We start from the raw sequence: 18,697 nt of genomic DNA, 5'->3' as shown, positions 1-18,697 counted from the left end.
TGGGTTTCAGACATGTAGTTCCAAAATGGATCTTATCCATATACATTTACGGAGAAGTTTTTAAAAGGAAAATCCATTTGGGTGATTGTAAGGATAAGTGTTAACAACTCTTACACTGAGTTTGCCATGGACCAGATAACACCCATGTTCAGCCAAATACAGGAGGCCTTTTTTTTTTTTTTAGTGAGTTCATGTTATCAATAGATGTCATAAATATCAACAAAAAGAGAGCTATTTAAATTTTTGATTACTGTCAAAATTTAAATTAACTATAAATACTTTTGACCCAGTACTAGTTGATATTAGGAGTCACGTAATTCACACCACATATGCTGTTCTCTGATACCAAGCTCTCTCCTGGACAGAGGCATGGGAATATTCCAAAGACCCATGGGTACTACTCTGAAGATCAGATGCTATCTGGTTACTCACTGTAGCCATGTTTTGTTCTAAGAGAAGCAAGCCAGGGCACTTACTTTTTCTGAAGTAGTCAGACCAGATGGCAGGAGCGAACTAATAACTGATAACTAACCAAGAGAATGAGGATCGGCCAGTCTTTTTTTTTTTTTCAACTTTTTAAAATTAGATATTCTCTGCATTTCAGATGTTATCCCTTCCTCCAATTCCTCCCTCCCTCCTCCTCCCATTTCCTCCATGAAGGTGCTCCCTCTCCCAACCTCCCTCTCCCACCTTAGCATCTTGACATTCCACTACATGGATCAAAAGCCTCTCCTCCCATTGATGCCAAAAAATGCTATCCTTTGCCTCAATGCACCTGGGGCCATGAGTCTCTCCATGCAAACTCATTGGTTGGTATTTTGGTCCCTGGGAGCTATGGTGGATTTGGTTACTTGATGATTTTGTTCTTCCTATAAAGCTGCAGACTCTTTCAGCTCCTCCAGTCTTTTCTCTAGCTCATTCATTCCTATCCCCATGTTCAGTCTGATGGTTAGCAGCAAGCATCCTCCTCTGTATCACTATGGCTCTGGTAGAGCCTCTGAGGAGGCATCCATATCATGTTCTTGCCAGTAAGCACTACTTGGCATCAGCAATATTGCTTGAGTTTATTGGCTGCAAAACACTTAAAGAAGAAACAAAACTCGCTTAAGGATCGACTACTCTTACAGAGGACAGTTCCAAAGCAGAAGTCAGTGAGAGAAGCTGACTGATACGCTTCCATTTTATAATCCTGGCTCCTTGGCTATTTAATCTTCTGCCTCTTCCACTATTTTTCTTTCCTCAGATTGCCATTTGAAATTATGAGGATCAGAGCAATTTGGGTACTTCATATTGTGTTGTGTCTTCTAAGGACTGAGAGAGCTGTGGGATACATGAACAGTAGGAATGCAAGAAAATGATGATTAAAAAGAGATCCTGGATCCAGTGAACTCAATCAAAGTTGGGTCATTGCACTATTTCTTCTTTTCTTGCTTCCCTTTGCAATGAAAATATACTATTTGATAGTTAGTACTCAGAAGGTGATATTACTGGGAGAGTCAAAATTTCTATGGTAACATGTTACCATGTCAGGAAAATCATAATTACCATGATACTATACAATATGTTCATTGTAAGTGTCTTCTGCTGTTGAATTTCATAATCATGCAAAAATCCTCTTAGGATAGGTTAGATTAAAATATCGTCTTAAAGACTTCAGTGACCAAGGGAATCTATGGCTAGAATGTACTATAAAACTGAAGAAAAATCAAAGAAACTAAAAGAATAGTGCTTTTCACTTTGATGTTTTTAACAATTAAAGGTGAGGTATTCATACGGAGGGTAATTTATCTACCATTGTGATGAAAATCAACAGCTGTCTACTGCATAATGACAATCAGTGTCATTTGAGCTGTGAGAAACTTGGAGCACAAACATAATTATAATCCCAGGAACTTTACAATCCTGCACTATGCCATAATTAATTTGTGCATAGTAGATCAACTCTTTGATCTGCTTTTCAGGGGATGGATTTTATTTTAAAAGAAAACATCTTCAAATAACTATGGATGAGATGTTTTAATGATTAGTTTTTCTGTCATAATTCTTGACTGCCATCAGTATGATACAATAATTAATGAATAAGTTAGTTGCTTTTAAGGTTCCACAGTTTGGTGATATACAACTTGCAGTGTCTGAGAATCTTTTAAAGTTGTGCTTAGATGAACAGTCTTCTGATATATTACCTCTTTGGTAGGAGTGTAATAGCCAGAGAACAATTACTAGCTTTGTGAGGATGGCATTTTATCAATGGGACTTCCATTAAGTTAGCCTTCCATCTTGTTAATGTCATGCTCCTTGTTCAGGACCTTGACATCATTATAATGTGTCAGTGTATGGGGAGAAATGTACTTTTTAAGTACCAGAGATATAAATGTGTATTCTCATCTCTGGAAAAATTGTAGTCAAGGCTTCCCTGCTGAAGTAATTTTAAGGACTACGAAGAAATAATATAGATCTAAGAAGTATATCTTCCTGACAGGAGAAACACTAGCTGCCCAACTGCTTGTTAACATTCACTCTTTATATATGACATTTCCAAAAACAGCAGTTTATTACAGCATTTCTTCTGGTACAATTCAGCATTCTCTTTTCCATGCCCTAATGGGAGTTCTTAATCTGAATTAAGCAGAATATTCATAAAGATGGCATTCTATATAGCAATTTCCTGTATACAAAGAGTCATCTTATTAGTGAAACATGAAATGTTTTAAAATGTGAACTGTTCGTTGCTCTTATGTGATATGATTGAGAGTGGATAGAGAAGGAAGCAGAGGATCAGGAATTCTTGAGTGTAATGACCCTGCTTTGTTGACTAAGCATAAATGCTAATGTTGGTGGTTATATGTCATAATGCCAGAAAGAACCACCCAAAATTGAATGTTTTTAAAGATATATCATTGACTGGAGTATATTTAACTGGTCGGGTATTTTTTTACCTGTAAGAAATTACCCACTTGTTTGATAAAAAAAAATGTTAAAAACAAACAAAAAGATCTATCTTCACAACAGGTGATATCTTATTGAACTAGGAAACTATTCAGGCCCTTTGATAAATGTTCATCTAAATTCTTTACTAAATACATATACTGTAACTGGTTTTTTAAAAATCACTGTTCTTTAAAAATGATTTAAAAGACTTCAATATATTATTTTATTAATATACAAAAGAAGTTAAAAATTTGCTTATTAAAGAAACTGTTGTTTCACTCAGCTGTTTTTATTATCTATTTTTATTAGTTTCTTTCTTAGTCTGAAATGTGTACATTAGTTCTTTCTATAATCATATATCCTCCCAGAGAATTCCATTGTTCTGTAAAAAAATACTCTATAACATAAAATATCCCTGCCAGATATTGCAATGGATGGAGAGCCATACATTGTTTAATATAAACCTTTTCCTTGGCGAATGCTTTAGTATTAACAATATCTTGGAAAGTTCATTTAAGGTAACTTGGTACTGTGGCTTTACATTAAGCAGGTGTATCCACCTTATACCTTGATAGGTGCATGTAGCCAAGAAGAGCAATGGATGTGACCCCAATACAAAACTGTAATCTTAAAACTTGATGAGATCTGTTTGAAGACATGTATGTGTGATTTGTTTCATTAGTTGCCTTGTAGTCTACACACAGAAAGATTTATGATACTGAACACCAGAGAGAGAGAGAGAGAGAGAGAGAGAGAGAGAGAGAGAGAGAGAGAGAGAGAGAGAGAGATGCAGCAGTGGAGGTTTAACACTCTCAGTATCTAATCTATTTCAAAGGTCTTTGTTAATTATCAATGCCACCTACATCCCATTCATGTAAAGATACCTTTTCCAATGGACAAGACCCTGAATTTCTTGTGCCCACCCCTGTTTATTTACTTTATTTTCTTACTTAGAGTGCTACACTTTTAGAATTTCACCTTCTTTAAAATTCATAGGTAATATCTCTTTTTAAAATATTTGAAAGTTTCTCTGATAAAATTATAGAAGAGGAGTCTGAAAGATTTTAATGGCCAGTGTTTCAGATGCCTTCTGCTAGATAGTATCTTCTATACATCACCTGGAAGTAGTCTTCATAAATTCTCAATATGACTACATAAAGACTTGGGTAATGACAACAGCAGTTGGTATCACAACATGGTAGTGGCAAATCCATAAGGTCTCACCTAACCTTGATTCGGAGCCATGTATCCAGTTCTCTGCTAACAGACAATCTTTGTCATCTAACGGAACATGCAACTCTTTTACACAGCCTGAACAAATACCGTCCATAAAGGCATGCTAATTATTGTCTCATGAGATTCACTCACATTCTCCCTAACCTGAGTATTTGAGCAAGTCTCCAACTTTGCTTTCAGCTCTCTGAGCTTACGGCTGTGCAGTAAGTAAGCTCACTTGTAGAACTCAGGCGTCATCTTGGATTCTCTCTGTGACTTGTGACTCTCTCTCTCATGGATAATTATCATGTCCATTTTAATTATGCATACATTCTTACTACAGTCTATTTATTACTAGTGTTAAAGTTTTGGACATATTCCTTTTGTTTCTGGTTGGAGACATCTTAGTCTTTTAAAGGCACAAGTTTGCTTCCATATTTGTACCTATGGTCATTTGCCTTTTAGATGAGCTTAAAATATTTCTATTTTACTTATCTGAAATATTGATAGTCTTTACTCCAGTTGTCTATAATAATTATAGCTTTTTAAGGTTTGTCCAGCATGAATTCATAACTAAATTGAAGTAGTATAGCATCAGGGAAGAAAGATGAGAATTGGGTTAATGGTGGAGTTTCCGAACATGGGAACAGTGAGTGCAGAACAAGAAGAAAAAGTACTATGGAAAGCCAAAACAGACCATTTATCTAATATCATCATCTCTTGTCAATCAGCAGAAAAGACAATTTTTGCTGGATGCAGCAGAAAATGGTGATAGAAAGGAGTCAAATTTTCTGACCTTAAGGGAAGACATAAAATAATATGAAGGCTTGGCTTTTGCTTTTAAAACATGACCCTGAGTTTAAGTCATTAATGGGGTGGTGGGTCTCTTGGACCAGTTCCTGTATTTTAGGTAGAAGTAAAGATGTCATCAATCTGTCTGTCTCTTACTGGAAATGGTACCAGAATAAATTCATCATGCAGGGAAAGAAAGACGGGCTCTCAAAAGGTGAGCCGAATCATAAGATTTCGACCTCTGTATAATTATGGCAAAAAGGGAAAAGTCTCATGGAGACATTGTATAACCATCTTCACTATCTTTGCCATTAAATGCCCTTTCCCTCTCACTTATATAACTGTCCTACATCCCAAGAAAAACATGAAATTTTATTAAAAAATTATAGGTCACCATTTCCCAGAAAACAATAAAGCATTCTACATTTTAAAATCAGGCTTCTAAGAGCCTGCTGATGGAAAAATGTAGGCTTTGTACTAAGAAAAACCAGCATATAACATGCATATAGAATGATGCAGATGATTAGAAACAGCAGGTTTCAATATGACAAATTTAAAATACTCCAATCCTTTTCTTGACATTTTCAGTCATAATGTTCTTTCGCAGTTACAAGGATTTAATTCTTTTAAACATGCTTTTTCCCTCCATCTCCCTTGATTAATTCTAGCTGAGTGCATTGAGGCAAGTTTCAAATCATAGGATAGAATATTAAAGGCATATGGTAGTGACTGATTAAAATTAGGAGATTTCTTTTTAAAAGATGGAATTTAGCTTAACATGGTTATAAGGTGACATTTTAATGATGAGTTTCAAAGAGAAACCTGTTCTTTGAAGACACAGAACAGACCTTGATTTATTTTTCTGGCATGAAATTTTTCTTTCCCTTCTTGTATTCTTCACAAGTTTGCAAAATCAGACCCCCTAAGATGAACTCACACACACACACACACACACACACACACAAACATATACACACACAAGCATACAAATGTTCATATACACACATAAACCCATGAACACACAGGGACATGCATAGGCGCATACATGTGTACATGTTCATTTTCACACAAGTGTGTATACAAAAACTTTCACTCTGGTACAATACACATATTTTCTCATACATACAAAAGCACAAATGCAAATGCACTGATGCAAGCTCATGCACCCAGATGCACATGCATGCATAGACATGCACAGCATTAAATCCTCAGCATATACTCTCTCAGCTTTGAGAATATCATTGGAAAGGGAGAGCTGTGATTCCAATGACAAGATGGTGCACAGTAATAGCACATTCTCACCTGTGTGTCTGAGAGCCTTGCTGGATCTTGGGTGCCAATGATACATTCATAATTTTCCGACACAGAAACAGTATTCAGTATGTCTGAATTCTCCATACCTATGTTCTGGCCATGGTCTCAAGGCAGCCGCCTCCCAAAACCCCAGGATATGAATGGCACACACCATAATGCATATCCTGTATTTTCCACACATACAGTCCCATAACTAACAGCCTCAGGAAGCTAATGCCATAAAAGCATCAGACACATGCTGGAGGGTCCAGACCCACCAGACACAAAAATCGTTATTTTGCCCTAGGGTTTCCTAGGATATCATTATAAAGTAAGTATGACTCGTAAAGTCTTATCGATCATCACATTGCTTTCTTGTGAGCCCTAATTATCATCAATAAGAGTGCATTCTGTCAGGCAAGTTCCCCCAGAGAAATGGGATATATTTTTTAATCTAATGTTACAAAATATTCAGGGAAGATATTTACTTATATTTACATTTGGTTTGTCCTGTTGTAATTACCTGTGTCAAATAAACCGAATATGAACAATTATAATTCGTCTCCTTATTTGTAATGTCTTGATTTTTCTCCCTGTTTTTACCTTATATGGGTTTTCTTTTTTCCCTTAGTGAAATTTACTGAATTCTGCACGTTCCTTCAGATCCCATTGAGAGATGGTATAAGTTCACTTTAAAATATAAACAAGGGAGAATTGTGATTTTCCAATAATTTTAGAAATCGAGTTGTAATTTTAGCATATCTCAGAATGCTTAGACTTAGATTTGAGTCCTGGTCAGGACACCATGTTCCATGTTCAATAAGATGCTTCTGAAAAAGCTTACAAATGGTGTCACAAAAAAGACTTGAGCTTTAAGGAGATTATTCGTGGCTCTAATTTCCCCAGTGGAGAATTAATCACCAGCTACAACTATTGTTTCCTTGGTTACCTCAACCTTGTACTGTACAACAAAAGTTTCTATTGGACAGTGTAAAGGATGCTCCTGTTTTTAATCTGTGAGCCAATAGTCAAAGAACAATGAACAAAACCTCCAAGTTCAAACACCACACTTGATAACTCTATTTTAGACACATTGGTGGGCAAGTTTGTGAGGCTGACCAGTGCACTGTTTCTTGTCTTGCATACTGTTTGGAACAGTTTAGTCGGAATAATCTCATCAATGAAATGCTTAAGACTACTCTCTGTGGGATTCAGCTTCACTACAGATTTGTTGTCTCACTGGTTTTGTGATAATTTATTTTTAATGTTCTCATGCAGTTGATAGATATTTTGAAGTCTTATCTACAGATAAAAAAATATTAAATCTTACCACCAGGTAGCATAGGGGAAAAGAAAGACACATTTGACATCCAAATTAAAGAGCAATAAATTGCTTCATGATTTTCTGTATAGATTAAAAAAATCCACGAGTCTGAGCCTTCATTTATTAAGTGAACTCTTATCTTTGTTAGCTTTCAATGGAAACCTCCTTTTTAATAAGCTTTATGCTTAAAGTTCCATGTTTGAAAATTTTTTCCCTGTGGCTATATAAATAAGATGTTTGCCTCTAATACTCTGGCACTTAGCAATACTAATTTTTATGGCCAACTTTTTCATTTCACTAAAACCAGTGTTTGTGTAGTGGAAAACCAGCACATGGAAATGCAAATGAAAACATCTGACACTGAACTGCCTCTTCTAGTTTTTAATATAATTTGATTTTCTAAGCATCATACTTGCTTGTTCATAGTGGTAAACAACCCATATTTTTATTCTTACTGGGAACAGGACCTTAAGCAGAATGTCCAATTGAGGTAACTTATGAAACCATATTTAAATCAGCTTAAACCCATTCTAACATGAAAAGCATATGAAATAATTTCTTTGGGTAATTAAATTTTGTTTTAGTCTTTGCTTATTAAATACATACCACAAGACAAATAGCAATGTTTGTTAAATATTCTCTCTAATTAAATACAATTACATTAATACAATTGAATTCAACGAGGTTTTACAGAAATTAGCTATTCCTCATATTCTCTTGAAAACGAAAAACATTATTCATATCTGTACTTGCAGCTACTCAGCTCTGTCCGTTGTGATTTACAATGAGCATTCAGAATTTACCTCTGGAATAGAAAGACGCCAGAATTACTTGTGATATTATTTTAGTTTGTTTTTGAAGTAGTAAAATGATGATAATAGCATAAAAATTCCATAGAATGTTAATCAGCCTAATCACGTTCAGTCCATATGTTTATACTGATAATTAGAAATTATGATATTTTAGAAAGGAGAGTAGAGGCCCCAATCATAAATAAGATTATTAATCTGCACATATAAATACAAGGAAATTCTAGCATAAATTTTCTTTTACCTAAGTCAATGCTTAGTTACAACCTTGAGAGATGAGTAGGGCAGGGCTCAAATGTTGCATTTCCATAATGTTGAGTATAGGAAAGTCAAGTTTCACAAATTTCATGAAAATATTTCTTAACTTTAGCAACATATGCCTGAAGATTTCATAAAAGAATCAGCATTGGAGTACCTGGATGCCCAGGTTCAGATAGCTGGCATTACAAGATCAATGTGAGCTTAAAGTCCTTCCCTCCATTCTTCCTTCCTCCCTTCCTCCCTTCCTCCCTTCTTTCCTTTCTTTCTTTCTTCCTTCATACCTTCAGTCCTTCTTTTCTTTTTTTGACAGAATTTCTAGTCCTATTTTCACTGTAAAACAAATTGTTCAAATGTAGAAATCCCACCAGCAATGGAGGAGTGTTCCTCTCTCTCCATATCCTCTCCAACATATGTTGTCACCTGAGTTTTTGATCTTAGCCATTCTGACTGGTGACAGGTGAAATCACAGGGTAATTTTATTTGCATTTCTCTGATCAGTAAAAACTTTGACCATCCCATTAAGTTTTTCTCAGCCATTTGAGATTTCTTTGTGGTAAATTCTCTGTTTAATCCTATACCCCATGTTTTCATTGTTTTTTTTTTTTTGGTTCCTTGGAGGTTAACTTCTTGACTTCTTTATATATTATCGGTTTATCAGATGTGGGGTTAGTAAAGATTTGTGTCCCAATCAGTAGGCTGCTGATTTGTCCTATTAACTATTTCTTTGCCTTACAGAAGTTTTCCAATTTCCTGAGGTCACAAATATCAATTCTAGATCCTAGAGCCTAAGCCATTGGAGTTCTGTTTAGACAAATTTCTCCCTGTGCCTATGAGTTCCCGGCTCTCTCCTACTTTCTCTTTTATTAGATGAAGTATATCTAGCATTGTTTTAAGGTCTTTGATGCACTTGGACTTGAGATTTGTGCAAGGTAACAAATATGGACCTATTTTTACTTTTCTACATACAGACTAACAGTGAGATCTACTAAAGGCACTTTTTTCCCATTGTATATTTTTTGCTTATTTGTCAAAGATCAAGTATCTGTAAATGTGTGGTTTTATTCCTTGGTCTTGAATTCTATTACATTGATAAATATGTCTGTCTCTTTAACAATACCATGCAGTTTTTTTTTAATTTATCATTACTGCTGTGTAGTAGAGTTTGAGATCAGGAATGTTGATTCTTCCAGAAATTCATTTATTGTTAAGAATTATTTTTGCTATTCTGGGTTTATTGCTTTTCCAGATAAATTTGAGATTTGTTCTTTTTCTGTGTTTGAAGAATTGTGTTGGGATTTTTATGGGTATTGGGTTGAATTTGTATATTACTTTTGATAGAATAGCCATGTTTACTATTTTAATTGTGCAATCTATGAATATGAGAGATCTCTCCATTTTCTAAGGTCTTCTTGGTTTCCTTTTAAAGAAACTTGAAGTTATTGTCATATAGTAGGATTGTGAAGTGGAACAACCACTCTGGAAATCAATCAGGAGGTTCCTCATAAAACTGGAAATAGATCCGCCCGAAGATCCAGTTATACAACTCTTAGGCATATACCTAAATGGTGCCCTACCATTCCACAGGGACACATGCTCCACTATGTTCATAGTGGCCTAATTTGTGATAGTTAGAAGCTGGAAACAACCCAGATGTCCCACAACTGAAGAATGGATACAGACAATGTGTGCCATTTAGACAATGGAATACTACTCAGCTATTTAGACTGAGGATATCCTGAAATTTACAGGCAAATAGACAGAACTAAAAAATATTATCTTGAGTAAGACAACTAAGACCCAAAAGGATATTCATGGTATGTACTCACTAATAAGTGAATATTAGTTCCAAATGTAGAGAATAACCAGGATACAATGCACAGAGCTCAAGAATAAGAATGCTAACAAGCAAAAGGGTCCAAGTGATGATGTTTCCATCCTGCTTGGGAGGGAAAAGAAAGTAATCATGGGGAGCAAGAGACAGAGACAGAGAGAGAGGGAGGGAGAGGGAGAGGGAAGAAGGTAGGAAGGGAGAAGAAAAGAGAGAAAGGGAGAGAGGTGGGGGAGAAAGAAAGCAAGCTGAGTAGGAAAGCAAACAGGCATTGGAAGAAGGGAATATGATCAGGTAATATGGGGGCAGGGGCAGTTAAGCCCTGAGGCCCAGCAGAAAAAAATAGAAATAGGCAACCTCAGAAGGTGGGAGATTGGAGAACCCTCTAGAACATGCCAGAGACCTGATAGTTGAAAGACTTTCAGGACTCAAAGTGGTAAAATGTCTTATAGTGGGGACAGGGAACTTGCAGAGTGCACCTCCAGCAGAAAGACACAGCAACATCAAGTGGAGGGATGGGGTTGCCATCCCACAGTCAAAAACTCTGACCTAGAACTATTCCTGTTTGAAAGAACTGCAGCATTAAAAATCGAGGAAGCATGCCAGGAAGGAGATCCAGTGACAGACCCAATGTAGATCAAACTCCAAGGGGAGACCCCAAGGCCTGACACTATTACTGATGCTATGGTGTGCTTACAGACAGGAGCCTACCATGACTGCCCTCTGAAAGACCTAAGCATCAGCTGAAAGAGTCAGATACAGATAGTTATACCCAACCAATGGACAGAAGCTGCTGAATCCTGTGGTTGAATTAGGGAAAAGCTGGAAGAAGCTGAGGAGGAGGGCCACTCTGTAGGAGGACCAGCAGTTTCAACTAAATTGGGCCCTTGAGGTCGCTCAGACACTAAACCACCTGCCAGGCAGCATATACCAGCTGATATGAGGCCCCAAACATGCATATAGCAGAGGAGAGAGAGAAGGTGCATCTAACCCTCAAGAGACTCAAGGCCCCAAGGAGTGGAGGGGTCTGGTGTTGGGGGATAGGGGGTGGGGAGACAGAGGGCAGGAAGGGGGTACAAGATGTGGAACAGTCAAGAGGGCAGAACTGGAGAAAGATTAAAAACTAAACTGTAAACAAAAAGATTAAGAATTTAAAAAGAACTATGAATTAAACATATGAAGAAATGTGTCGTGAAGACATGTTGCTTTCGTGCAAACAGTGGTTAACTATTGTGTGATTTGAAATCATTGTAAATTAAAATAAAATTGCATTATTTACCTCTCTTTCCTTAAAACTTTCTCATGGCCCCCTCATCAATAGACCCTTTTACTTTAGGTATTATCATTACATATGCATATAAATGCATACCTCTTTATACATAGCCTGAAATCATGCATGCAAGTACATTAAACACACTCAGCAGGAAATTAAAGGGTCTTCTCCTGGGGAAGACTAATTCTCTCCTTATTGCCAGTCATTAATTGCCTATACTTCTCTGTCTGTAGGTGGGGCCCTGAAACATTAACAAGTCCTGTTTTCTGTCATATTTTAGGAGGTACAATCTTACAGCAGACAGCATGATTCTCTGGTTTATTTTTCTTTATTATTTAATTATTTTATTAACTTGCATTCTAAATGTTACCCTCTTCCTCATCTACCCTCCTGAGTACTTCATAGTTTTTCTGCCTCATCTTATATGGTATTCCCTTAGCCTGAAGTGCAACAATTGTGATACATTCTGACTGAATCCACAATTCTCTGTATTTTGACCAGATGTGATTTTCTTTAATGATCTCCACCTGCTGAAAATAGATGTTTATTTTGATTGAGTGTGTGAACCACAGCTACATTTCAGTATAAAAATGAGTGTTTGGCATACAATGAGGAATGATGTTGATTTATAATAGTAGAAGTATTTATGTTCGCTGGTATTATCCACAACCTTATTAGCTATGAGTATTTGGCCAGGTTTTCAGTACCAGGTATGATTTCTCCCTTCTTGAACAGACATTGATTCCAATTAGAAAACTATTGATTCACATCAGTTTATGAGTGCTATTGATGTACTTTACAAATATCTTCACATGATGACTACTGTTGTTATTAATTGTGGAGGTTGGATAAGACTTTTGGATTTTGACTTTTAAAAATCTTCTATAAGTGCAGAACAAGAAGCAATTTTTTTTAAACAAGAAGGGCTTTTAAAAAATTTTTCCCTTGTCAGCTGAGATAGAATTTTCTGGTATTATGAAAATTAGTCCATAGAGATGAGACAATCAGGTCAGATCCAACACATTTTCTCTGATTGTCGTATCTGAGATAAAGTCCTAGTGATAGGGACTTAAAGTCGTATCCACTATAATTTGTAAATATATAACTTATTATTTTTCAGTGCTTGGAATCAATCAAAGTGCTTTTCTACAAAGACATAGCTGTACCACTGTAGTGAATCACCAGTTCTATCAACCACATACCTTAGAATTATTATTCTTACTCTCTCATGTATTATATATTATATATTTGTCTATTCCTGCTACCCAATACTATCACATTATTTCCAAGTTTTGAAAACTTATTGGAAATGTATGTATTTCCAGGCCTCTCAATACATACATGATTTTTTTTTTAGTTTAACAGTATATTAGTTTGCTTATTTTTACTAAAAGTTCATAAAAGTTACATGTGCCTATCATCTGTTGGGTATATCTTATACAAAAATCATACACTAATAGTTTTATTTTGGGAGATTTATTTACCTATAATGATGTAAAAGCTAGAACAATTGTATGGACTTAAAATAGTACTAATTAAACTGTGTATAAAAGAGAATTGTTAGGTACATTAATGCAACTGCTATGTTTCCATTACAAGAATCATAATTAGACACATGTTTTTAAGATTCAGTACCATTTTCCATGGAATAACGTGATAAATTTTTGCAATGTCCTTGTCTCATCCCCAGATATCACCTGTGCCTCCTCAGGTCATGTCTGGTAAAAATCTCAGCTAATGTTCCAGTTCTCTAAGCAAGTTCATTTAAAACTGTATGGGACAGCAGGAGGAACAGAGGGAGTAGGAGGAGATTCAGCACAGATTTATACCTGTAGTGCCAATACCCTGGGGCCACCACAAGGAATCTTTCAAATCAGTCTGGATTTTCAGTTAAAATGCTGATGTAATAGGTCAGCAGATAATGAGGAAAATGGTCAAAAATCATCAGGGTAAGGCCTCGCAGAAAACTGTTAAGAAGAAGCACAGAACAGAAGATTTGAATGTGAGTTCCTATCTGAATGGGGCAGAAATTTTTCCTTATGTATCCAGAAAAAGATCAATGAATTGAAATGTAGCTTGTCAGTAAACATAGATTAAAATGGTTACACTCAAGGCACAGATTTCCTAAGATGACAGAGGGTATGTTGAAGCACAGCATAGATGAAGTTTACAGATTAGGAGACATAAATAATCACCAGCACCAAGTGTATACATAGATACACACATACATATACACCTAATCATAGAGATATGAAGAATTCGTTTCTTTAGAATACTTGGAATCTCTAATGCTGGACCTATAGAAAATATCAACCATAGTCCCCAGAGGACAGGCAGCTCACAGCAGTACACTTAAGTAAATCAATGACTCTACTCAGTGAACTTTCTGTTGAGCCACCTTAGTCTCAGAGGAAGAACAATGAGTAAATCATGTAGGATTCCTACATTTTTCCCCATAAGGTTCTATTTCTGTGTAGCTACCGGATCATACTTGAGTGTTTTCATCACAAACAGTGGATTATCTTCATTGGTTTCAGGGCAAGGAGTATATACTACGCTCCCACAAAATAACAAAAAAAGAAAACAGAAATTGTTCATAGAGAAAACTATCTGAGAAAGCCTTTGACAGAGGCAGTGGCAATGTTCTGTACTCTGAATACTTGGTCTATCAACAAACGTGCCTTTTCCTTACTAGCAAAGAAATTATATTTCAAGCTGTGTCTGACCACATTGTCATGTACATTATATTTTCCATGTGGGTTACATTTTAGTCCATTCTGACATGAATGAACTTAGAAAACTTCTATAACTTAGGGTTATTACTAACCCAGTTTATTCATACATCACTTCTACATGACCAACAAATATAGCAGTAGTTTTATCTCCTCTGCTATCTTGCATGAAAATGTCCGTCATCAAAATTAATGTAATTATAATTCTTGCATAAAAAGTGTTGTGGCAAATGACAGTATGTATACAGTGTCCAGTTCCAGAACCAACTTTTGAGGAGGTGTCATAATTAGTCATCATTAACACTTTCTGATACATTATGTCTTCACATAGGAAAATTAATGTGCAAATATCTCTCCATTTTTCTATTTAGGAAGAGAAAACAAGGCTCTACGGACCAAATTAAATTGGCCAGCACTTGTTCCAAATTGTAAGTAATGGGAGTTTGATAATTGGAATTTAGGTCATTTTCTTCTGTTGTAGTCCAGTAGCATGTACTTGGTTTTATTGCTTCCCATAATTGTGCTGATTTTTAAGATATAGTTTACAAAGTAAAATATTTTACTAAAATTCAAAGGCACAAGTAAATGGTGAAAAATTAGATTTTCAAAAAAACAAAGAAATAGTGATCCAACCAACCTATGCCAAAAAGTTAGTGATAAAAGAAATATGTTTTGTGTTTAAATATTGGAGAGACAAAGTCATGGTTCACAAAGGATGACAAAAAATAAAAGGAAACAGGAGAATTTGAATGAGAATGACATTAATTTTTTTCAGTTTCTACCCTCTTTTTAATAGTAGTTGACAAAATATAGAAAATAAGGAAAGAATTTTTATTTTTACAATGTATTTCCAATGGGCTGTGTGAGTGAATGTCTTAACGTCATATATAAGAGAAGAGCTAGTTAGACAAGTACTAGTTTAAGCAGAAAAGTTCGGGAATTCCTCAGGTAAATAGTTTAGAGTTGGCCCAGGAAAATGTAAACAATGTCTGTGACATTTTATAAGTCTCCAAGAGGCTTGTTCTGCTGGACTAGATGATTCATGGTAGTACTAGAAAAATAATTGCTTTTACCAGTGTTATCTCGATTACTCTTTTTTCTTTTACAATAGAATTAAGTAGTGTCATCTTTGCTTTAATAAATTTATTTATGTATTTACATCAAATATTGCTCCTCCTAACCTGATCCACTGTCACAGGTTTTTATTTTCCCCCATGTGCCCTTCCCTTAGCATCTGAAATGGTGGCTCCTATTTCCCTGTATCCCTCTAATCTCTTGAATTAAATCTCTACAGAAATAGGGTCATCCACTTCCTCTGAGGCCAGACAAAACAGTCCTCTATTGCATATGTGTCAAGGATCCTTGTACCAGCCCATGTATGCTCTTTGGTTGGCAGGTAATTCTCTGGGAGCTCCCAGGGGTCAAGTTTAGCTGACACTGTTGGCTTTCCTATGTGTTGTCTATCCCCTTCAATTTACTAAATCCTACTTCTAACTCTTTCATAGAGGTTTCCGATCTCAGTCCATTGGTCAGCTGTATGTGTATCTGTCTGAGTCTACTGCTATGCAGAGCACATCTATGCTAGGCTCCTGTCTGCAAGCATAACATAACATCACTAATAGTGTTAAAAATGAGTTCCTGCCCATTGTATGGTTCTCACGTTGAGTTCTTCACTGGTCAGCCATTCACAACACACCAACTGGTGAGTTAGTCATCTTTAATATTGAGATGAAAGAACCCTTTGCCAGATAACTATACATTCTCTCATGTTTCTTTTTTTCTGATATATTTCAAATTCAACCCTTCTTACACTATTACCACAATCTAATGGATAAGAATAAATACTATATGTCATTATTTTGAACTTAAATACATACTACAAGGCAATGCTTTCAAAGTTTCATCTCTAGACTGTGGCACTATTAGGAAATGGCAAGCTGTTTAGAATGTAGAGGCTAGTGAAAAGGAGACATCAGAATCTACCCCTTTCTCTTTGATTCTAGGTCATGAAGAGGTGAACAGCTTTTAAAATCAAATTCTACACTGCTTGATATGATATTCTACCTGACCATTTGTCCCAAACAACCATAAATTATGCACTCCCATCTCTTAAATTGTAATCCAAAGTAAATCTCATTTGAGGTAAGCATTCTGAAGCATTTTTATTGTGGTACTGGAAAGCTATCACACCCTATGAAATGACATTTGTATGAACATGTTTCTATATTGATAGAAATATTTGCTACATGAGAAAATATGAACAAATAGGACAGACATATAAGTTTCATTTGATGATGTTTAGAATATTAAGCAGGTTAGGGGAAGCAGTGGGTTTTTTGTATGATGAAACACCATGTTAGATTGTTAGCGTCTCATAAGTCAGATGGACCAGGACTTATTAGCTCAACTGTCTGGAAGTGGATTAAGAAGATTACATAATCAAGATTACCTATAGCAACTTAGAGAGTTTGAGAGCAGCCTATAATATTTAGGACCCTACATCAATGAGAGACGAGTGTGGGAGGTGAAGAGGAGAGAGATGGTGAGGTTTAATACTTCAGTATATGTGTTGTTTTGCTTTTTTCCATCAAGAAACAGAAAGAAAGAAAGTGTTATGGGAAATAATATGAAAGACAATAACAATGCCTGATATGAAAAACATGCTCTGAGCCCTCACTTAACTGATCTTCTTTTGCAAAAAGATTAAATGAGGTACCAGAATGTACAATAGGATGCTAGGCTTTGTAATAAAAATCAGGCCTATGTCTCATACAAACATTATCTTTTCCAAGGATTACCTCAACGGCTTTTCGCACTCAGGCTTGCTTGTTGCTTTCCCCTTGTGTTCCTAATAAAGTGCTGTAGCTATTTTCAGCAAGGCACACAACTGCTGCTGTTGGTAATGTGAAACGTTCACCTCAGCTCTTCTTGCCGGCTATTCAGACTAAACGGTGTGGAGTGAATCCGCTCTACAGCAAACCTTAGTAGGAGGCTGCATCGGGAAGAAGGGTGAGAGTCTGGGTAAAATGGAGAGAGGAAAGCTCTGAGTATCTCAGCCTGAGATCTCAGGGAGACCTCAAGAAGGCAACAGTACCTGACTTTGATGTCTTGGACACTTAGGAATGGGGATTGCATGCTATGATCTAACATTCAGTGTGAGTCCCAAGCCCTGACAGCACATCTTCCTAAGAGCCTGTTGTGTGGTGCAAGTGAGCCTGGAGGTGAGACAAGTTCTCTTGCATTGTGCTTTGGATTTGGAAAAGGACTGTACTGTAATCTTTAAATTCAGTTTCTCCGTGTCATTGTCAACACCAAGAGCTTCTTCATTTAGCTCTTGTCAACAACATTGGAAGTTAATTAACCAATTAGAGACAAGACTTAAGAAATGTCTGCATTTAAACATTATAAGATGATTATGTTCCAAAATATGCGTCGAACATATTGCTGTAAATAGCACAGCAACGTACCATGGGAGGATTTCAAAGCAAAGAGAAGAGAAGCTGCTCTGTTCGAGGTAATTTGATCTGTGCCAGAGAGATTCACCAGGGGAACTTATATGTGGAAGTAAACTGCAAAGATCTGGGACAAGGAAAATGGCTCAGCCTGGAAGAGAGTTCCTTGCTCTTCTAGAAGAACAGTTTAGTTCCTAACACCTATGTGGGGTAGCTCACAACTTCCTGTAACCCCAGTAATCAGTAGCAGTCTCCTGGCCTTAGCAGACACTGAGAGCCACAGGACATATACAAACAGATACACACATCGTACTGCCTAATTTTCTTTTGCTTTGCTTTTGGATTTAATATAAAATGGGTGTTCTTTTATACAATAAATCCTCAGCCCAGTTTCTTCTCCCTCCTCCCATCTCTTCCCTGCCGCCTCTCACCCACAGATACACTTCTCCTCCATCTCCCTTCAGAACAGAGCAGGCCTCCAAAAGACAACATCTAAACACAATCAAAGAACACAATCAGAAAAGGTAGAAGCCCTCACACAGAGGGCAAGGCAATCAAACAGAAGAAATACAGTTTCAAAGATACTCCGGCTACCACCATGAGGAGTCCTATAAAAAACATCAAACTGATAGTCAGAACATATATACACAGAGCCTGGTACAGACCCATGTAGGCTTCATGCTTGTTCTTCAGGTCTGTGAGCCTATGTGTGCCCTACTTAGTGGATTCAGTGGGCCCTATTCTCTTGGGATTCTTTCTCCATTCTATTCTGACAAACTTTGCCCTTCCT

Source organism: Micromys minutus, assembly GCF_963924665.1.
Source record: "Micromys minutus genome assembly, chromosome: 4".
NCBI lineage: Eukaryota > Metazoa > Chordata > Mammalia > Rodentia > Muridae > Micromys > Micromys minutus.
This window is presented reverse-complemented; position numbering follows the sequence as displayed.